Source organism: Danio rerio, chromosome 16, assembly GCF_052040795.2.
Source record: "Danio rerio strain M-AB ecotype USA chromosome 16, GRCz13ab, whole genome shotgun sequence".
In the NCBI taxonomy this organism is placed as follows: domain Eukaryota; kingdom Metazoa; phylum Chordata; class Actinopteri; order Cypriniformes; family Danionidae; genus Danio; species Danio rerio.
The window spans coordinates 34,335,726-34,359,524 of NC_141036.1; the positions used below are offsets into that span (position 1 = coordinate 34,335,726).

The 23,799-nt window shown below is 37.0% G+C and overlaps 1 protein-coding gene across 5 annotated transcripts in view; it reads left to right on the forward strand.

Annotated features, from left to right (window-relative positions):
* The window catches only part of sema6cb (semaphorin 6Cb), a 269,311-nt gene that overhangs the window by 82,315 nt on the left and 163,197 nt on the right, over window positions 1–23,799 (forward strand). For 2 of the 5 annotated variants that reach the window (XM_087285828.1, XM_087285832.1), the window contains exon 1: window positions 6,729–6,945. The exons of the other annotated variants lie outside the window; for them this stretch is intronic. The gene's annotated coding sequence lies outside the window, so the exon portion shown is untranslated. Of the gene's footprint in view, window positions 1–6,728; window positions 6,946–23,799 lie in introns of those variants that run through there. 5 annotated transcript variants of the gene reach the window in all.

The following is a 23,799-nucleotide window of genomic DNA, read 5'->3' on the forward strand; positions in this document are numbered from 1 at the left end:
AAGGGTTACTTTGTTCTTTTTCCTTTTAGATACCACAAAAGATTTCTTGAGTGAAAAGTTAATCGGGTCCACAGTTTTTAAAACGAGTCCTTCTTTGGACAACAGTAAATGATGACTGAATTCTTTGGTAAACTATAGCTTTTAAATGGCTGGCTATGCAATGTCTTTTAATTTGGCTGAACAATAGCCAAGGAACATTTTGGTGCCAGAAAAAGTGGAGCTTTGACACCGTGACAGATAACTATCAGAAACTAGGACAGTTCTCAGAGGGACAGAAGGGGACATGACAGCAGGGACAGGGACTCCTGATGAGGACCCCTCACCTCGGAGTTTGATTTCAGCCCCACACACACTCTAATAGACCTCCATTCCTTGAAGTGTCCTTCACTCTGAGGAGGTGCTGTTAGACAGTGACCTGTTTGGCGGCAGAACAAAGACTCTCTCCTTTCTTTTCAGTCTGTCTTGTATTCAGTGTCCCAAAGATAAAAGACATTAATTTCGTTCCCTGTGCCTTAAATTCTTCTTTTCTGACAATCGCTTTTGCACCAGCTGCTTTTCTTAGCGACGGCTTTTAGACCAGACTCATTGATCGTCCCGTTTTCACGTTAGTCTCTTCCCGCCAGTCGTCTTCATCAGCCCAGCCCAACAAACCTCCCCGAGGGTGGGGGGGGTTGCTTGCAGGAAGCATCACCGTGTGGGAAGGAGCATTCATTAGACGCATCCATCCTTCCATTCCTCTCTTCCTCCACCTGTTCTCCCTGGGAAGCGCTAAGGTTAATTAGCACATTCGATTACATAGACGCCTCCACCATTTGCCCTCATTTTCAATCTCCCTCTTTCCCTCTCTACTCCTTCACCTCGTTCTGACACTGTTGAAACCTGCTGTATGGGCCAGTTTCCCAGACTTGCTCTAATTGCTTCAAATGGCAATTAGCTATTAGTAGTTTAGTGTCTTGATAAATGGAGTAATCCTTGAATTATACCTAAAACCCAACCTCACGACTCTATGAATAAGGTTGACGAAATCCAAGTGGAGGCTGCTTCTAGCTGCAGCTGCCATTTAGTCTAGCGTCAAGCCTTTTTAGCATGCCTGACCACATGTAGCTGTTTGTTTACTGCGATTTAAATAAAGATAACTGGTAAAACAAGCTCTCTGTGAGCTGTTTTGTCTGAGAACCCTGCGAGACTTTCACCAAGCTGCCACAGAAACACGCTTTGACATGCTGCATGTGCTTGTTGTTTTTCCTGCGAAAGCTCACAGCACATGCTAAAGCTGTGGTGATAGCTTGCGTGTGCTTCTTTCTGGAATGTGTTCGAAAATGATGAGCATTTGTGAGATCTCAGATCTGTCGAGCTTCCTGTACCCTGCACCTCACCTTATGACGCACAATCAATCACTCATGAAGGTTAATGTCAGAGGACATTGTAAAATGTTTTTGCGTAGGTTTCTAAGGGTGTGTTAATTTGCAGTCTGTTGTTGAGCCTGTCTTAGAGTATAATGCTATGTTTTAGTTTTTTTTTTTTTTTTGTGCTAATCTTCCAGGCTTGTTTGCTCAGATTATAAGATTATTGGTTCTGGTTAACCTGTTGAACTAGTTGAGGGATGTTCTTAAAGATTATTTAGGTGGAAAAAAAATAATTGAATTTGTCAAATGTTTAGATTATTTGATTAGGTGGTAATATGGTAATTGTGTTAAAGCCAGGTTGGAAGTAAACTGTACAGAGCTGCGGCTTTCCGGGAACTGGTTTTGGAACCTGTGGTCTATGTTTTAGAAATCTGACAGCAATGGCTGAGTTTATTTTTGTTTTAGAATCTCTCATGATTAGGGTTGGATTGATAAGATGATCCATCGCGGATGGCCGATAGATGTCACAATGCTGAGCCGGCATCGCAATCCTCCACCCTGCTCGTGAAAAATACACAAGGCCCCATTTAGATTAATACATCTTAGCTTTAAAATGGCATTTTAGAACAACAACGATCCACCTCCACACTGGCGTTTCATCTAGCATTTCTGAAAAGTCCTCTTTCCACACTATGCCGCTGAATAGGCACATCACATGACCTTACGCACACAAACAAACACACATTCTGTCATGCACTGCAGTGTAGGCTATGCCCACGTCTGACTCCAGCAGTCACCCCAGAGAGCAGTGCATGCCAGACAGTTTATCAAGGACGTATCAGGTAATGTGTCACAGTGTCAGTACACTGCTTCAATCTTTCGCTTTCGCGCTTGTACTTAGTAATTTTTGCGAAAACCTCAGATACTGTTGGTTCTATTGGTTCCTGTTGGTTGTGCACCTTTTTTGCCAACCAAGTTTGTCGATGACATTATAACGATAAAGATCACTCTTCCTATTCATGACAGAGTCCCGTAGAAAAAGTGATTAAAAGGTGGTAATTTATGTGCAAGTTATCTTTATTTATTTATGATTTGGTTATGGGTAAAACAAAGACCATGCGGGTAGTTGAAACGGTAGGCTACAAATAATTAATTCATTATGAATTAATAAATAATTCACTGCCGCCTACGATGACGATGCCATAGTCTATCGCAATCTTTCAGATCGGACATCGTGCAATGCCAAATTGGTCGACATTGGCCCAACCCTACTCATGATAGCCATTTGTTTATGGACTCTATCTATTCAGTCTACAAAGCTTGTGCTGTATGGTTTCTTGTTTTCTGGCTTTCTTAATTCGCTAAATATTTGGCTCGCATGATTAATTTGTTCTATAAAGAGTGATTCATTTGGGAATCAAGCTACACTGGGTGCACTATTTTATTAAGAATCAGTTTGAAAGTTCAAGAGCAAGAGTCGTTAATTAAACCAATTCAAACTATGGTTCATGTGCTGTATATTTTCAGTTGTCCCTGTGCCTTTTCAGACTAAACTAAAAGTTTGGATCAGATTGGTTCCGAAAACTTGTTTCTAAACAGCCCACATTGTTTGGTGGCTCAGAAATCACGCCTGATGTGCCAAATTTGACGTCTTCAGCCTATTCTCAGTCCAACATCCCTGCAGCTCTTCAGCAACAAAAGATGCCTCACAGCTGTACACAATGTCCCTGTTTCAATCTTCACACATCTTTTATGAAACTTCCTGCTGTTAGGCACGCACACATACAGATCCTCTCCTTCCACACGACAGAGGTGAACCCATCCGGGGCAAAGCCTGTTTATTATAACCTTATATGCAGCCCATAATCCTCTATTTTGTTACAGCTGCATAATACAATGCAAGTAGCCCAGTGTGATGTGCATCCGCAGTTAAGCTCCTCTGGATACGATCTGTCCCTCCCAGCCTCCAAACCAGTCTATGCGGGACAGTAAATAACGGCAAGGTTAAACACCTCTTGCTCTTCTCCTTGCTGCGAAAAAGAGAGAGAGTTTTTCGGAGGAAGGCTGGAGATGAGCCTTGGCGTGAATGAGGATGGATGGTGAGATGAGAGATGGGAATGATAAATCGTGTGCTTTGGAAGTGCCTCTCCTTTATGTAAAAGAGGTGCTTTCAGACCTGACACAGCCATAAATCAGACATGGACTTCTCTCTCTAATTTCATTACAATGGCAGGCAGAGAACCGCACAAACACACACTTTTTTCCTCTCGCACTCAATGCAGGTTAAGCTGTCGGGGGGTCTGTGTTTTGGCCACTGGGGGTTCAGTAATGTTCACCTAATGGGTTTGTTTATCTCCTTCATATTCTTTTAACAGCGATGCTTTATCTGTCTCACGTCTTTCTGCCCAGAGAGTTTGAAGTGCAAGATGAAGTAAAGATCTTTCTCATCTGAAGTTTAAAGGGCACCTATTTTACCCCTTTTTAATATTTTATATAAGTCTTTTGTGTCTCCAGAATGTGTCTGTAAAGTTTCAGCTCAAAACACCCATCGGATTATTTATTATACCTTTCAGAATATTGGATTTTTTTGCTCTGAACATAATGTAGCTGTAGCTGTTTTTGTTGCCTGTGCCTTTAATGCAAGGTTTCTTCGCTCACCGTTTCCAAGTGCCTGTCAGATTGTACCTCAATCTTTGCCTTGGCTGCATCAGATAAACAGCACAGTGACAGACATGAACGAAGCAGATCTCACATAATGTTTGTGAGAAATACTACTTTAAGAACTTTCCTAATGATTATTTTATGTATTTGTTGTGAAGTTAATTCAAGCCTTTCTGCAATGATGAGTCACACAATGTGGTTACCAAGTTTGTTCAACTTTGTGCTGTTTTTGCATGGCAAATGTGAAAGGATACACATTAATACCCACTTCTGTATAGATACATGTTATGTATATGTACAAAAAAAAAAAAGATTTAACGTTCACAAACCGGGATTGAATTATATTTTTGTATAATCGTACTGACACGGCTGTGGTGTTTAAGTAAAGCTGAAAACAAGTAAAGCTGAAGTAAATCGCTGTAAATCATTACAAACATGCACTGTTTTCAAAACATTTTAAACTTGTAAAACTCATCCTTGATCACATTTGATGATGATTGATGATCACAGCGTGCTAAACAGATCTTTTGATCACAGTTGCTTTGCACACATCCTGTCTTGTTGATATGATTATACGCTTTACTACGGAGACATGTTAATACATGGCTGTCAATCAATTCGGAGTGTGGGAAAACCGCACTCCTACATGTTGTGGTGGGCCTCAAAATGGGAGGGATTTGGATCTTATTTTAACATCAGGAAATAAAAAAGACACTGTGTTTAAATCACCCTAATATGAGTGTGGACACACTATATTTACAGTACACACAATTCTGACAGCTTCAAAAAGATGATTTTCATCATAGGTGCCCTTTAAAGTAGTAATTTGAAGCAGATTTTGAACGAAAGTGAGTGTTAATCTAGCAGAACTCACAACAATACATAGTTGTATTGCAAATTTTGGTATAATGCATAAAAAAGCTTAATGAAATTATTATTAGATTTTTTTATTATGTATGATATTTCTTATATTTATTACATCATTTAGGCCATCATCCACTGTTAATTTATTATCACCTATCAATTTTTATTTTATTAAAAGTTTAAATTTGTTATTGTGTTTTCTGATATTCATTTTCAGCTGCTTTTATTTATATATTAACTTCACTTGTGACATTTAAAAATAATTTAATTAGTTTAGCCATTTATCCAGTATTTTAATGTCATCCATTTATCAAGATTATTGTAATATAGCCTAGACATTTAATAATGGTGCTTTGTTAAATGAAGTGGAAATGCTGCTTTATTTTATATGTTGAATGTTCATTCATTCATTCACTCATTCATTTTTCTTTGGCTTAATCCCTTATCTATCAAGTGTCGCCACAGCGGGATGAACCGCCAACTATTCCATCATATGTTTTACGCAGTGAATGCCCTTCCAGCTGCAATCCAGTACTTGTAAACACCCATACACTCACTCATTCACACATATACTATGGATAATTTATATAATTCAACTCACCTATACCGCATGTCTTTAGACTCTGTGAAAGCGGTGCACCCAGAAGAAACCCACATGAACACGGGGAGAACATGCAAACTCCACACAGAAAGCCAACTGACCCAGCCCCAGCTTGACGCTAGACTAAATAGCAGCTGCAACTAGTAGCAGCTTTCACTTGGATTTCGTCAACCTTATTAATAGAGTCGTGAGGTTGGGTTTAAGGTATAATTTAAGGATTACTCCATCTAAACTACTTGAACCAGTGATCTTCTTCCTGTGAGGCAACAGTGTTAACCACTGGGCCACCTAAAATGACAAAATGTATTCATTAATTTTACTTATGATTTTGGAATGAAAAAATCATAAGTACATCATAAGTACACTTCTCTTCTTCTCAGACCAGCCACTTAAGTGTCATGCAAAAGTTGAAAAACTTGAATCAACAACACCAGCCTATGCTGCTCATTTATCCCACAGTGCATTTTGGGTATGAGCCTAGGTGTGGTTGCATTGGACAACCTATACTTTTAAAGCCGGTTTGAGGAGATTTTAAGACATAAGGCGTGTGCATGTGTACTTGCGTGCAAGTTGTGTTTGTCTTTCTTGTTCTCTGGCTGTAGCCTGAGTTAGTGACTGTCTGTCCTCCTTCAGGTGGGAGATGCTGGTGTACGTGTGTCCTCTCAGTAGGAGGTGCTGAGGGCTCCAGCTGTTTTGGCTGATAAGCTGTTGCCGACGAGCTCCTGGCTTCCCACCGCACATCGGCGGAACAGAGCAACTACTGTCATCACACACACACACTCGCGGTTAGCCAAGAACACACTTCCAACAAGCCGACACACCATATCACGTCCAAACCGTCCTTCCACCTGCTCTAAAACTGTCCACACAGCACAACGTGCACGATTCGACCCCATACGCCCCTGTTGCTATTGGTTACCTAATTACCTCTCAGTCCTTGCACACCAGATTGTACAGAACATAAACAACAGTTCAACAGAAACTGGCTTGCAGCTTTCCGACAGTAGCGAAACGCATGCACTCAATCCTGCGACAATAATGATTGGTACACAAATATCCCTGCGGCCCTGACGATAATTGCATTAATGAAGCCTGGCGTCTCCCTCTCTCTTCTGTTGTTTTCCTCGCTGATACAGTGTGTGATGAGTCAGGCTGCCGTGTTTAGCAAACGGTGAAAATCTCTCCCAACCTGTCCGTCCATCAGGGCGTTTCACAACTGTCAGCCTTTAACTTGGTAATCACTGGCTGAATCAGCTGAGAATGTTTCTGCCAGATAACACTGACCAAGCATCGCTGTCAGCTCAGGTAAAGAAAGTCTGTGAAGCGTGTCCACAAGGACGACGCATGATGGTCTTCTTCCAGCTTATGAAACCTTCGGCGCAAGTGAATTACATTTCGGATGTGCCCTTAAACCAGCTTTGCAGTCACAGTGGGATTGAGGCTTTGGCTGCAGATTGACAGAATTCGGCAATGGTAAGAGTTAGTGTGTTTTTGGATGGTGAAACTGAGGGAAGTTTTAGTGGGTTGTATCTATTCATCATTGCCATGTGATAGTGATTTAGTTTACATTGGATACCGTAGATAGTTGCTTGGCAGACATGCTGATTCAGATGTGTACTTGACTAGTGGTGAATAATAGTGGAACTATTTAATAACACTTTATAGTCACTTTCGTTAATGAGTCATTAACAAACATGAGTATATTTGGAACGTATATTCAGTTGGTTTGGAATGTCTTTAAACGTTGATTATATTTTTTGCTGTGTATATTTTAAAAGCATGTCAATGTAATGAGCACGACTAAGCAGAGTTATTATTGTTAAAAATGAAAGTAAAACAAAATAATCATAAATAATTAAAATATCATTCAAAGAAAATAAATACAAAAAAATATATGTTTCAAGTTTTTGAATGACCAAAATGATAGACAGACGCAACAAATTAACTCATAAATTAGTAAAAATGTGTTCACATTTATAAAATATAAAATCAATTTAAATGTTTAATTACCACTAAAAATCCATGCACACACACACACACACACACATACATATATATATATATATATATGTTAGGGTTGGGCATCTAAGCTATAATGCCGATCCGATACGCATCTCGATACAAAGAATACGATCCGATATATTAGTGATACATTTGTGACATTGCGATGCAACACGGTACGATTTACACCCATATCACGATACAAAGCGATAATTCACCACTAACTTATTAGATTAAGTTTATGAGATGATGTAAGAAAGGATGCTGTGCCATTGAATGAGTTTGATTATTTATTAACCAAGTAAAACCAAGACTTTTTTTTACAAACTGGCTTTTCTCTCAGAGCCAGAGTGTCAGTTTACAGTAGAGGGCCATTTTAGAACCTATATAGCACATATTATTTAAGTATTTTCAAGATAAACAGAATTTATAAGTGCAATATATATTATAAATGTATACATTTGCACTCTTTCAACATAAAGGTTTACCATTGCACAACAAGAATTGTGTTTTAACTTTTCAACTATGAAAACAAGTTTTACAAAGATATATTGTGCCACTGAATATTCAAAACTTAAGGTCGTGAACTAGCAGTGTTATGTTGCTTTGAAACATCACTATCACTGTAAACAACAGGCTAATAAAGATATAAATAAATAAAAATTAACAGGAGGTGTTTTAAACCTTCGTTCTCCATGACATTAGGCTGAATATCTTTGCAGATGAACAATGCAATAGCATTCGTTATTGGCGTAGAGCGAGCAGAACTGTTGCGCATGGAGAAAACTTTCAATGCTTTTCTCACCACTTTTGGAGCTGGTAGCTACAGTTGAAGCAGAGCAGGAAGCCGGGGATAAAGGAACACTGGAAGATGCTTCCACAACAACACAGAGGTGAGATATCAGATTAGTCGTACTGCCCGTGTATTTTACAGATGCGCGGCACATTTTGCAAATTGCATCTGTCCTGTCAAGTCGTCCATCCTTTTTGCAGAATCCATAATGTTGCCATACTTTAGATTTAAAACTCAGTGAGGAATAAAATGTTTGTTTTGCTTCTCGCGCTTTCGCACCACTAGCTTCATCCGCACACCATACACTGAGTTGTAGTGTAAGTGTACACATCCGCAAGTCCGTTGCTAATGCATACTTTATGTAGGTCGATTAAATTATGCGCCAAAAACAGGTTGACAACACTTGTTAATAAATAAAAAATACATTCTATATTAAAAATATAAGTTGTATCTTGGAAAAACCGATGCATCTCGCAAAAACCGATGCATCTCAATTTGCTTTCAAAATTTCATTCATCCTCTGCTGCTCTACCGATGCACTCGCATCGTGCACGCGCATGACCGCGTATCGATACATATCGGTTAATCTTCCCATCCCTAATATATATATATGTGTGTGGTTTCCTGGATTATTTACAGTGGGCTTTGCACTCGCACTCTCTTCTCCCTTGGCGTCTCTCATAACTATTCATTTTCTCAGAGCATGACAAACCATTGCTGCAGCTCCAATGCAAGTTTATAGAGAAAAGTAATCATCGCTGCAGTGTCTGAGCTAATTATTCTGCCGTTATTACTGAAATGTGTATATTCCATTCAATGTGAAGCAGATTGTCTAGTTCTACTTGCATGAATCGTGGTGCGCTCGCATCATTTTGAAAAGTTCAGATGTTTTTAACTGGGTGCAGCTGGAAAATGCTTAGCAGCCACATGCTAATAAAACTATAGTGCTTCCCTGAAACTTCATACCAAATATTTTTTTTTCTTCGATGTTGACAATGGTGTCCGGTTAATAAGTGAACTTTCATAAACAAGTTTTGAGAAGAGCACTTGATGTGGTTGAGCACGACTGCCTGCTCATCTGTAATCAGTATTAATCCAATCAGAGTGAATCCTTAATTGTTTGGATACATGCTTTGTTTAGTCAGAATCAGATTCAGAAGTATTATAAATATCTGTAAGATACAGTATATGCCCCAAAATTTAGGTAAATGCCATTGCTTTGATTTACTTTCAGTTGAACTAGATTTTTTTTTTCACGCATAGATGGATTTACAGTGATCATCAACAGTTTGTTTTATCGTTTAGATTCATTTACGGTTTGGCAGACCGGCCGGATCCAGAATTGCAAAAAGTTTTCAGACTGAAAAATATCTTGTCAATCTGACACCAAGCACAGAGATGTTGTTGTGCCTTGTCACAGTTAGTCCATAAGCATAACAAACCCAGCTAACTTTAAATCTCAAAAACAAGCCACCACATGTAATTAAAAATAAATAAATGTCTAAACATAATCTCTTTCCAAATGTGATCAAATCTCTCGGTTTGCTGAATTTTCAGCACGTTGTGTTCCAGAACTGGATTTAAAAGATTAAGCAAGGTTGTCAGCGTCTTCCGTGTAGGCATAGCACATCTTAACTTATTTAGCTGTGTTCATAGACTTGTGTGTACAAATCTGCTGGAACGGAGACGTGTTTTTCGTTAGATGGAGAAAAGCACGACTCCTCGTCTTGGTCTTCAATCGCCCAGACCCAGCAGCCGTTGACTACTTCCATTCATTCAATTCATGTTTACACAACTCACCTCATAAAGGAGGCCCCTCACATGCCACGTTTTTAGATGTAATCAGACTCTTTAGGATTCCTACTTCTCTGAATAGCAGTTGTTTGTTTGAAGAGGCCAATCATAACTGACCTAATGAAGAGATTATGGCTCCTAAAGACCAAGAAGAAGGTTTGAAATCATCTTTTCTTTAGAGGGAAAATTGAAATGCATTAGTGTAACATGAAAGGAGCCGAGACCCTCCCTCTCCTTCTCTAGCTCTCTCTCTCTCTGCATTGATCTGTTTTAGTGGATTTTTGGTGGCATTTGCTCATTGCTTTCCCATTTCAGAGTTTATTGGATGACTACCACCATGCGTGTTTTGCAATCGAAGAAAACGCCAAAGCCTTGAGAAGCTGACCACGCTAAGCTTTTTTTTTTCTTCTAGCCAACGATCCACGTTCCTACAGCTCTCTGACCCATATTTCGACAATGCTTCTTTGCTGCCAAGTGCTCAATTTAAAGTTGATTCGATTTAGAAAAAGAATTCGAGAAGCAGTCAGGTCCTTGTGTGCAGAAGTATTTGTTTTCTGGGTGAAAGGTCGTTTTGTGGAGGCCTGTGTGCGAATGGAGAGATAGCTAATCCTGGAATATCCTTTATGAACCGGTACCATTTTTTTCCCCCTCTAAGCAGCTGTTTTTGGTGAACGGTTTTCACTGTAAATCTACTCAGCTGTCGTCAAAGAGAGTGAAAAATACCTGAGCTAATCTAAACTCCAGCAGCAGGACGGTGAAATCCCTCAGAGCTCTCTGGTCAATAAGCAGCACATTCTGCCGAGCAAAGCAGCTAATTTAACCCACATCTATTCTAGAGCCGGTACAGCAGGATCTTTTTGTCCTAGAACAGTGGCCCAAAAAATGGACACTTAAGCCACATTCAACATCGTTTATTTGGTTCAGTGTTTCAGTCTGCTTACAGCCCCATTCTCTTGCAAAAATATTGTCGTCCCCTGAGAAAATTTGTGCACTTTTGCCGAAAAAGTTATATTTAACCTTTTTCCACCTAGGCATTTTTATTGCTGTTTCAGAAATGGATCCTATTTTCAAATTGGTTCTTTGTCTTTCGACATCCAAAGCACTAGTTCTGAACCAGCAAAAGTGGTACTTGAGTAGCATTAAATTATTGGCTATAAAGTAGGAACTGCTTGTGTCAGGGGCAGAGGAAAGTGTTATTGTGACCAACAAGTTGAACAAAAACTCTTTTGAGCTCCATTTTTGAAATAGCAGTGGAACAATGCTGTTAACATGTTATTACCGCTTGTAATCTCAGTCTATTCAAAATAAGGTATGCTGTTATTATCATTTGTAATGCAAATTGCGGTGCTTGAATAAACACGTTATTCTCGCTTGTAATATCTCTCTATACTGTATATACTAAGCTATGCTGCAAAAAATTGGTATTATCATTGTTTACATATCATGTTTCACTGTATTTACAAATTCCACAACACATTATTCTCGCTTGTGATCTGTAGTTTGTATACAAACTATACAAACAAAGGTTCCTCAAGATATTTTTTCTGCCACCTCACACTATTTCCATAACAATATTTTTTTCAGATAGACACAAAATGTTTGTGAGTGAACAGAAATATTCACTAAAGAAATATACACACAGTTGAAATCAGAATTATTAAAATTGTTATTTTTTTCTTCTTTTTTAAATATTTCCCAAATGATGTTTAACAGAACAAGGGCATTTTCACATTATGTCTGATAATGTTTGTTCTGCTGGAGAAAGACTTATTCGTTTTATTTCGGCTAGAATAAAAGCAGTTTTTAATTTTTTAAAACCTATTTTAAGGTCATTATTATTAGCCTCTTTAAGCTATTTATTTTTTTCGATAGTCTACAGAACAAACCATCGATATACAATAACTTGCCTAATTACCATAAACTGCCTAGTTAACCTAATTAACCTAGTTAAGCCTTTAAATGTCACTTTAGCTGTATAGAAGTGTCTTGAAAAATATCTAGTATAATATTATGTACTGTCATCATGGCAAAGATAAAATAAATTATTAGAAATGAGTTATTTAAACTATTATGTTTAGAAATGTTGAAAAAGTCTTCTCTCCATTATACAGAAATGGCAGAAAAAATAAACAGGGAGGCTAATAATTCAAGCAGTTTAATAATTCTGATTTCAGCTGTGCATACATACATACACATGGTAGACCATGCAAATTAATGAAACCTATAGATAAATTCACATATTGCTTGTAAGTCACTTAAAAAGTGAGTCAGGTATCTGATTTAAATGTTCAGAAGTATCTGTGCAACTGTGCAGTATATTTGCAGTATATCCAGCTTTTGTTGATATCAGAAAGGTATAAAAGCCTTCAGACCCTGAGTAGAGAAAAGGAGAGGATTCTGAATCTAAAGCCTTTAGTTCAGATGTTTAGAGAGTGAAAGGGAATGAAATGGGTTGTTCTTTTATATTTTCTCAAACCCATAGAAGATTAACCTGATTTCCCACAAAAGTGGGAAAGTTTGCAGTCGGATCAGATCATATTTTGCAGGCAAGTAGCACGCAGCATTCTCTCGCGTCTTATAAAAGGAGCTCCTACCGCTTTTTTATGTGTTGGCTGAATGGCTGAACATTACCACTAGACATTTTCGTGTCATGTTGCAGGAATCCGTCCAACAGTACGTAATGGTATCTAGTGTGGATGTTCAGAATATGTGTTTCAGATTCACTCTTTTAAAGTACATTGTCTGTATTCACAGACATGGGAACTAAAGTCTGAAAGCAGAACAGGGAGTGCTGACATGTCTGTCCTTGTTTAAAGGTGTCCGAAGATGGACTCTTAATCCAGGATTACCAGTGTGGATGTTGTAGATGGCGCAGATAAGATGGAAACTATCACTCTTTCTGTAGAATGGCTTAAGAATGTTTCTCTGGCACACTAGGATAAGATTTGAAGATTTTGGATTCTAGAAAGACTCAACAAGTAGTACAAACAAACACAAAGAAAGCTGTCTGCTGATTTCGTAACAAATCCCAACTCGCATCGTCTCACTTCTTTTTGCTGCCTTTGGGCTTTAGCTCGGGGACCTTTTCTGTTCTACAAAGCATAACAATTGAATTCCTTGTTTTGAAGATGAGTGGAAATTGCAATTTAAATATGACTGTTTCTTCATCCGTCCCTCTGTGAGTGTGACTGCTGTGTTTTTTTTAGATTTCACATCCATGCTGATCAAAGCCAGAAGTGTACAATCTAGTTCAGATTTTGTCAGAAAAGCTTTGCAGTGTATTATACTTTAAATATTATAATATGCTATGTATGGGCTGTATATCCCTGAAGTCCAGTACAATGCTTTTTTTTCCATGTATATGAATTATTTGAAGACTATTGCAACAAAAGATGAAGTTTTTCATACAGTAAGTCAGCGGTGTGTTCATGCCACATCTAAGTGGTGCTGTTTTAGAGATTAAATGTACTGATGCACATGAGAATTCCTCCCCAACTCTTTGCATTGGCAGACACAACAAACATTATGTCAGCCTGTTTGTTGTTTTGTTGTGCTTTTGACATAACTGTGTTTGTACTGAGGTTTATACTTGCTTGACAAATTCCCAGCCGGCCTTTAGTGCGTCCACTTTGTGCTTTGGGTTGAGTTTAACATGAGGACTACTGCAGCGGTCATTTTCACAGTTTAAAAATTGTGTAATTTAATAATTTTGTCCAAGTAAAACAGTAATTTCAACATTATCTCATTAAAATTAAAAAACGCAACAGTTCTCTGTATTTCTGCCTTGAAATGATCAAAGTGACCACATGCATTTCAGCATGGTATACTTTTTCCTGTGTTTTTTGATTATGCATTCCTCTGTTGCGAAACTTTCTGCTAACAAAACACAACTTTCTGATAGCAAAAAAGCTCCCAAATAGCTCCCAAAGCTGTATTACAAACAAATCCTGTATCTTCTATCGCAATGGAAGTCTTGAATGTACTGTAAATGTAACCTAAGAGTAATTAAATTTGATACAGTTAGGCTTGTCACATTAAGTCATTTTTAATATGCGACATATTGTTATAGAAATCATTGCGATAAATGTTTTTATTTTAGACCAGTTCATGTCTGTGTTTATATAATGATAATACAACAGCATAGAAATAGTAATAAACCCATTCAAGGGATAAAAACGACACGTAAATGTCGCTTTAACGTTATTCCTGAATTGTCGCTTTTCTGTAAGATTTGGAAACAAGCTCATTTGGACATCTTCTTACAAACCTGTCAGTAGTTTTTAGGATAATGTGTAAAAATTCATCTCTTCTTCACCTGTTAGTAAGCTTTGAGAAAAGAGTTCACAAAATACCAAAACACATGGTTTGAGATGTTGACAGTCATATATGTGTCCCACTTTGCTAAAAACACCATTAGGACACACATATTTAGCTAACAAGTGAAAATTCAAAATCGTACTTCTGGTTTGAAAAATAAATTTTGAAGCAACATCGCAGTGATGAGATCATTGTGTAAATTCCAGCATGGAGATTGGTTATTTGTACCGGCCGATACACAGTGACATCATTGAGTTTTCAGCAGGCCTGTTCATTAATTCATGAAAAAGACTTGGTTCGAGCCAATCAGCACGCTCTATTGTGAACGAGATGCAACATCATTAATATGCATGATATAGCTTCGAAGACTTATCCCTTTTACCTGTTACAATGTTCAGAGAGACGCCACGTTGTGTTGCCAACTGTTATTCAAACAAGTAGACGAATTGTTTAGAGACATTGGTTGTCTGTGTTTCGTTTATAAATGTGCTGCAGCGAAGGTTTTGTTTCTGTTTCTTTGCGGTGAGAGCACAGCTGTGTGCCCACAGACACAGTAACACACGACAAAAACAAGTTTCTAAGGAACATTTTTTTCCTGAAAGCTTTTCTAATCTGGAATTGGTAAAACCTGGATTTGAAACTTGTCTTCTTTAAAAAAGAAAAAGACACGGTTCCAGTTCATGTTGATTGTCCTGTCTCTATGAAATTAATAAGTGTGTTATCAATGTTCTTTAAGTTTATTTAGATGGCAAAATTAGTTAGTATCGTAGTACTCTTTCAGTTTTTGAATTAGACATACCTAAGACAAAAGGATATAGTTACTAAGTTTACAGTAATATCACTACAATATTATAGATTGAAAATCCTCCACTTCCACCCAGCTGTCAGATCCGCACAAATGCTGCTGTTTGAATCACTGTCTATCTCCCCTGTGTCTGTGTCTGTGTTTGTGTTGCTGCTGTTGTGCACGTAATGAAACTCCCCTTTTCAGGCAAAACTCTCTTTTCATGCAAACCCTTCCCTCTTTTGCCACTCGACAGAAGCTGCGCAATCAGCTAAAATGCTGACATTTAATTTTTATGTAAACACAATGGACGATAAATATTGTGTCACCAAAAATGATTGAAGTCATGTCCATGTATTGCACAATAAGCCGATATATTGCTTATTGTGACAGGCCTAGATCCAGTCTTATATGATTGGTGAGAATAACTGCTATGGCCATTCTAGAAATGGAATTCTGGTAGTTCTGCGGTTGGTCTAGTCCAGTGGTTCCCAAAGAGGGGGTTGGGACTCCAAGGGGGATCTCAGGACAATGAGGGGGAGGTCGCTTGGTGATTTCCAAAAATCTAATTCTTTTTACTACACTATTACAATTACCATATTTTATCCATAACATACAGAAGAAAAAAATAACTAGTTCATTGTTAAATAAAAAAAAAAAAACATGTAATAAAAGCCATCAGCCTTTTATTTTTTGATACCTTGAGTGATTTTGTTATATTAAAGACAAAGCACATTGATTTTATAGCACCAGTTTAAGTTACGGCACTTACGTACATCAAAAATATATACAGGCCACAACTAAACATGGAGGGCGTTCTCTAAGTGGCGTTCTTCAAAATTAAATGAAAAATAGACTTTTTTTGTATGTGTGAGATGTTGTGTGTAAAGTTTCTATATTTATAACCACCTCAGAGGATATTGGGGGTCGCGAGTCACTGACATTGTTATTTTGGGGGTCGCAGGCCGAAAAGTCTGGGAACCACTGGTCTAGTGTTAAAGATTTTTAAAGAGCATGCATGTGTTTTGCTTGTTGCTGTTGGAGTAAATAAGGCATGAGCTGTAAAGGCACCAACATCTGTAAATGGGGGAGTTGAGAAGCAGCTGATTTGGATTTAAAGAGACGCGCACACAAACGCTAAGCTTTTGCTTCCACACAATAATGGTGCATTAAAAAATTAAATGTTCTGGGGAGTATTTTGAGCAATTCTGGGATACTTGACATGTACTAAATCCTATAAAAAGGCCACAGTAGAAAACCTATTATTTATAAAACAAATGTTTTTAGGTGGAAATAACTTTTAGACTCATAACCTGTCAGTAGATGGGCTGATGTAAGTCTCACAGACCTTCAGTATGCATCACAGTAATGGTTTCTGATTTTTATTTATTTTTATACTGAAAAAATGATTCTCATTTCAGTGAGGAGTCGGTTCTGAACGATTTACTGACAGTCAGTAAATTCAAATGGAAAGTTCACAGGCAAACTCAAGGCTATTTTATGTACATGATTTTTGTTCCTGTCATTGCAGGGTGGGCTTTGCACATCATTTACTGAATGACCTGTTAAAAAGAACCAGTTCACATCAGTCATTTGATCATAAAGAGCTAGATCTTATTATCAGCACTGTTCAGTGTGTGTGTGTGCAGACATTATAGTAACAGAGAGCATTTCTGTTTTCCATAAGTGGTCTGTGTAGAAGGAGAAGGTACTTTAGTGTTGTGAACATTCGAATGCCTACTGTACTGTTTTCCATAAATTTTCCGCTTTCAAACTGAGCAATTTTGGATCATGTGAACACTCTAAAGTTTTGAGTAATAGATTTACATTTTCATTTTCAACTCCATCAATGTACGTACTTTTTTCTCTTTTAGTACTTTCCTGCAGAGGAAGTGTTGTTGTCCAGAAGGAAATTACCGGTTGCTTGAATTAATGACTTGGGGAGGCAGTTTTTCTTGCTGACAGAAAAGCTTCACCTGAATGAGCAAAAGCCTTCTGCCTCTGTTTCTCCCGTGGTGTATCGTTGTGTTCTTCATTCCCCGTTGCTCTTTGCAGTAGAAAAACTTACCTCTCCGTTGACCACATGACGTCACTTGCATTTCCATTAGAAAATGCGTCACTGTAATTTTCTTACTTTAAATGTCAGGGAAACTTTAAACAGGGTCATTTTTCCAAGCCTCTTTTGAAAAGTGGCGATGACATGTCAGAGTTCGATTTAGTTGTCACACTGACAGGCCTATACATCACCCCCCTGCTCCATTCATAAAACATAGCCTTGTTTAAACATTCATCATCTCTCCATCTCTCATTCCATCATTCTACCTTCTTTCATTTTCACCTTCACTTCTATTTGGTTCTTCTTTTTTTTTTCTCTCAGGTTCTCATTGCCACTTCAGTCCTCATTGCCAAAAGAGAGGTGTTTGTAGGCCTTGAGCGATGTGGTATTTAATAAAGACATGCAACGGGTTGCCAGGTTGTCAATTTTTATGCTGCTTGTGGCTTTCGAGGTGATTAATGTGCAGGGATGCTATTATATTGCTCTAGAGTCTGGCCATAGTGCTGGCCACTGGCCCAAGGCTGCTCTGGTGCCTTTCATTTCAGACAGAAATTGTTACATTTTGTGCCCGCTGCCTTTGAACTTCCAACTACTTTTCTTTTGGCGTATTGCTGAATAATGCTTGTTGGTGCTTTATTGAACACGGTGCAGACTCAGTTTCTAGGAAGTAATGTGGGGAACTTTAGGGAACAATGATTTTAGTTGGGTCAGTGATAGTGTTCATTGCTTTTTCCCGAAAACATGAAAAGTTTAAATGGCATGGTGGGCACTTTCTAGAATATATATATATATATATATATATATATATATATATATATATATATATATATATATATATATATATATATATATATATATATTCTATATATATATATATATATTCTATATATATATATATATATATATATATATATATATATATATATATATATATATATATATATATATATATATATATATTCTATATATATATATATTCTATATATATATATATATATATATATATATATATATATATATATATATATATATATATTCATTTTGTTTGTTTTTTTTTTTGGTATTTTTACATGTCAAGATGTCTTGCTCTAGCACAGTTGTAATATGGCTTTGCATGAATATTTTTTATACTATATTTTAAACCTAAATATGTTGTTTTATGAAATTGTTTTGGAATTTTATGTGAAGTTATTACTTAAATAACTTTATGTAAGTTCATGGTTGTTATGATTGTGATTTACATTGCGATATTAGGACAATTTCCCTAGGGAATTGAATATCTGTTTGGAAAGATATGTATCATCTATCATATTATCATGTATCATATTATCTGTTAGAAAGAATGTATCATTTTAGATAGCTTTGGATGGGGAGTGCATAAAATATAAAAAAATATAAAAAAAAAAACAATCTACGAAAATAAATAATTTTAGTGGAAAAAAAATGTAATAAAGAAAAAGAAACTAATTATATATTTTCCATAGAGTCGAACTGTATTCAGATATACAGATATTAAATAATCAAATCTTCGCTTTATAAACAGTTGAATAAAATTAATCAGTATTCATTTTTCAAAGTTACAGACGGTACAATTTCTTATGCCTGAATGCTTTTAAAACCTATGTGACTATTATGAATGATCGCATTGTGATATCAATGCTGAAACAATATATTGTGCAGCCCTACTATGCATAGTATGTCAAATTATAGGTTATTGTTATTGGTTATAAGTTATTGGTTGATTTGGCTTTTTTTTTTTTTACATTTTGCTTTGGACTGGAGTCATCTAAAACTCAAATGTAAAAACATTACTTTATACTTTTGTAATCCACCAGTCCTACTGCACCCAACCCAGTCTGAGCTGGGATCGAACCAGCAATTTATTGTATGGGAGTCGGTTGCTCTTACAATGAGGCTAAAGACAGTGACCTCTACCATCTGCTGCCAGAGCACCTTTTGAGGTCAGAGGAGTGAGGTTTACCGGCATAGCACTTCACTAGCTGGCCTCTATTACACTCACCATCCTAAACCTCACTCCCATTCCGGACGAGCCCCCACCTTTAACCCACCAGTCCCACTGCACCGATCCGGTTGTGAGCTGGGATTGAACCGGCAAGTCTTTGCATGGCAGTCAGTTGCTCTAACAAGGAGGCTAAAGACCATGGCTTCTAGTATCTGTCGCTAGAGCACCTTTTGAGGTCAGAAGAGTGATGTTTACCTGCATAGCACTTTGCTAGCTGGCCTCCGTTACACTTTCATAACATTATCAAATTTCAGAATTATTATACTTTATACATACTATAACTTTAGAATGAGTGATGTCAAATGCACTTTCAAATAATTGATTTTAGTTACATAATATGAGTAATGTCAGCTACCATTTACTTGTTTCTAATAGATTTTTTAATATTGTTGTAGATTTTTTTAACACCTTTTGAGACAATTAGTTGGATACAAGAATATTTTGTTCTGCTTGTAAACTTGCAGTCATAGTACTAGAAGTCTTTCTGCTGACTATATGTATCTTTGCAAGTGCATGTCAACTTATTCTGCCAACATAACAGTCTATAAATACTCATAGTTAATTTATGTAGAGTTACACCTGCAGTAAAGACAACAGGTTGTCTTGTTGGGGAACTATTAAATATAATAATGAAAAAAAAATAATTTTAACATGCATTAAACAGATAATCTATTGGTAAGTTATTTGTAGTCGACAGAATGTCAAAAGAAAAAAACTGAAAAAGTGAAAGCACGACATTCACCTTTTCTGAATACTGAGTCAGCATTGGTATTTTTGAGTTTGCTATTTGAATACTCAAATATGTCTGCATAATTGTTTCAAAAAGCTGTTTTCCATAGTATGTTGTCCCTTCAAAGCAAGTGTACACTATTAGACATCCTGCTGTTGAGGAAACCTAGAGAAAGGGTGAGAAAAATGGTCCGAAACGCAGCTAAAAGGCCACTTGTCACCTGACAGGAGTGGAACAGCAGGACTCCTGTGGACACTGGGAAAAGGACATGTCAGGGTCACTGTGAGCAAAAGTGACAAGACAAAGATGGAAAGATGAAAAGAAAGAAGTGAAATGAAAGGTGCTGGGAGAAAAAAGGGAAAAAAAAGACAGGTTCACCAGGTGCAGCAGCCGGGGAATGAAACCATGGCAGCCTTGACTAATAGTAAAAGCTTGTTGTTGGTTTTAATCTTGGAAATCAAAGCTGTTTGCGTGGCTCTTCTCATTCCAGTGAATTGGGTTGTCCACATTACTGACAGATTGTTGCTTTTAACAATTTTAACTTGAAAAATAACCAATGAAATGATTTTAAACCACAATAATTCATTAATGTAGGTTTAGAGCCTCCTTTTGTGGCCAATGTAGCATCAGTTCGTTTTGGGAATGACAGATGCAAGTCCTGCACAGTGGTCAGAGGGATTTCAAGCCATTCTTCTTGCAGAATAGTGGCCAGGTCACAACGTGATGCTGGTGGTGGAAAACGCTTTCTGTCTTGCTCCTCAAAAACACCCCAAAGTGACTCAATAATATTTAGATCTGGTGATTGTGCAGGCCATGGGAGATGTTCAATGTCACTTTCCTCTTCATCAAACCACTCTGTCACCAGTCTTGCTGTGGGAATTGATACATTATTATCCTGATACATGGCACCACCTTTAGGATACAATGTTTGAAAAAATTTGTTTAGTCATAGTCATCTAAAATTTGTAGGTAAACTCATTAGAGGACAATACATTCACATCTGTCCATGAAACCTCCAACACTGAATTGTATATATATCAAAATACATCTTTTATCAAAAGTAGAGAAAAAAACAAGGGTGGTTCCAAAACAACTCGCAATTGATTCCAAAGGAATTTGGTATTACATATTGTTAAACTAGTAAGCCTAAATGCACTCTAATGCTGGTCACACTGCATATATTTTTAATAGTGGATTTGATAGACTTTTGATGGAAAGTCAATCAAATTCACCCTACAAAATTACAATGTCATTCTCATCCCAAAACTGAAAAACTTTTTATAAATTTTGCCTGTTTGTTTACACAACACTGTTAAGAAAGGACTGAAAACACACCCATGAAATCATGCGCATGCAACATTTGTTTATTATCGCTTCATCAGCAAATTGTAGATTTACTTCACGTTACAACCAAAAATGGAGACTTATATTATTACACAATATATGCATAGACACGAGCACTGAGCCATCACTGCCCATACTGGTCTAGCATATATAATACAGTATTTTTTGCCATTTCTGAGAATATGGATGGATAAGCATAGATGATTTAGAAAATTTTGTAGTGTAAACATGAAACTTTTTTTCAGCCTAAGAGTTTTTTGAAAGGCCATATAGAAAGCACGGTGGTCTAAAAATGCCCAATGGGCCTGTTTGAGAACCATAACTGTAAGGTATGTAAGAAAGAATACAATGGCATTAAGATGTCTTGCTTTTGGAGCAGCATTGAGAGCATGTTTATGATGCCTTAAAATGCTCCCTCTTTATGCTGCAAGATTTTGGATGAGAGCAGGGTGGGATACAGTGGTCCGTTTGTGTCTTTGACCCATCTATCCGTTCCCACGGTGTAAGGAGGAAGAAGTGACCCTGCATGAGCTCTATACCCCTTCATCCTACTCTCTTTTTCTTTCTCTCTCTAACACAAACACACACACATGCACAAAGACAAAGGATCTGTTCACATCAACAACATCAGTGATTTGACTTTATATTGTTGAGGTCAGCGGATCTCAACTGGTTTTGCTTCTGGATGCAAATATTAGACATCAAAAGGCAAACCAGAGCCGCAATTGTTTATTGTTTGAAAGTCTTCTGAAGGATCTGAGAATCTGTCCATGTCAGCATCAGTTTACATCAATATATTTTAGAGTTTGATTGAATGCACAACCTTTTAACAAATAAAAAAATATATATTATATCCAAAGATGACTACACTACTTTTCAAAAGATCAGTAATATTTGCTATTTTTCTTTTATCAAAATCACATTGAATTAACCAAAGTGACTGTGAAGACATTTTATATCATGTTACTTGTATTTAACTAAATGCTGTTCCTTTGAAAAGTCCTTCTTACCAAAGAACCTTGATTTAATTATTTTCTGAACGATTGTGGAAAGCTGATTACTGATTTTTGGTAATGATGCTAGAAATTCTGCTGAGAAGTCTAATAATATTTCACAATATGTCTGTTTTTACAGAATTTTTGTTTAAATAAAATACAAAAACACTAGAGATTTCTTGTATGTGATTAGATACCATCATTTAATATCTCAAATTAAGCTTGAACACATTGGCACACATGCTTTATATATATTTTAAATACATTTGTAATATGTTACGATCAAACACGTAAAATCAGATAATATTTTATCATTCCTTCCATATCTGATATTCCTTTGTTTTTGTCTTTCGTTTGTTTTCCAGTCACGATTTATTTGAAAGCCTTCCTTTGATTTGAAGAACAGAGGCTCCTCGCTATCTTTAAACTCCATTTTTTCAGCTCCTTTCCTTTATTTATATTCTGATAAGGACTGAGTGGATAATGAGAGACAGAAATCCTGCGACTGAGTCTGGGGCGAGAGTTCATGTTTAATAACGCCGGGGTTGACGGAGCATGGGGTAGCAGTTAACGCTTGGTTAACAGTACAACAGGTACAGCGGGGCTAATGTGGTCGCAAAAGAAAAATTCACGACGTCGGGTTTCATTAGCCGAACAAACAATTTGAAGCGACATCTTGTGTAATTCGTGACAGTTCATGTGTTTTTAAGCTTAAACTACAGGATTTGTACCCCTGCTGTGATATTTGGATTAAGTCCTGGATGTATTTGTGTTGTATTTTTTTTTATTTTTGTTCTTGCTCAATCTTGCGGTGTTGATTTCTGTCTTTTAGGATCAGCGGCATGATGCAGCTAGTTGTGTGTGCGAACACAACATTTAAATCTCTTAGAGGTTGGAACAAACTCTCACTCTCTCGCCATTTTTTTTTCTTTGTGATAAATTATATATGAATAGTCAGTGAATGTTGCCGTCAGCCAGACCAGATCAGACTTTTCATCACAGAAAAAAAAGAACAAAAACATCACAGTGTGTCTAGAGAGAGAACATGATGCTCAGAAAGAGAAATAGACAAAGAGACACAGAGAGAGAAAGAGAGAGAGAGAGAATAGAACTGAAACAAAGTTATGAATTTGGATGAATTTATTGTTCTCGAACAGTTTTAAAGTGAGAGTTGACTAAAATTCGAGAATTATCTGTCTTTTATTATGTTGTTTTAAGCTCTAATGTTGTTTTTATTTTATGGCAAGCATTAAAAAGGTAAACAAAGATGTCACAAAAGTTATAAAATAATATGTCATATAATAATTTTATTTTGGATATTTTTATTTATTGAATTAGAATGAAAACTTTGTTGTTATCATTGTGAAATATTTTTTATCCATAATATAAAGGGTATCCAGTGAGGGGGATATATTACGTTGGTAAAGGACCAAAACTTGCTTATTTTTAGGTGATCTATACCTTTAAGCCATGTTTGTATGTTTGTATAA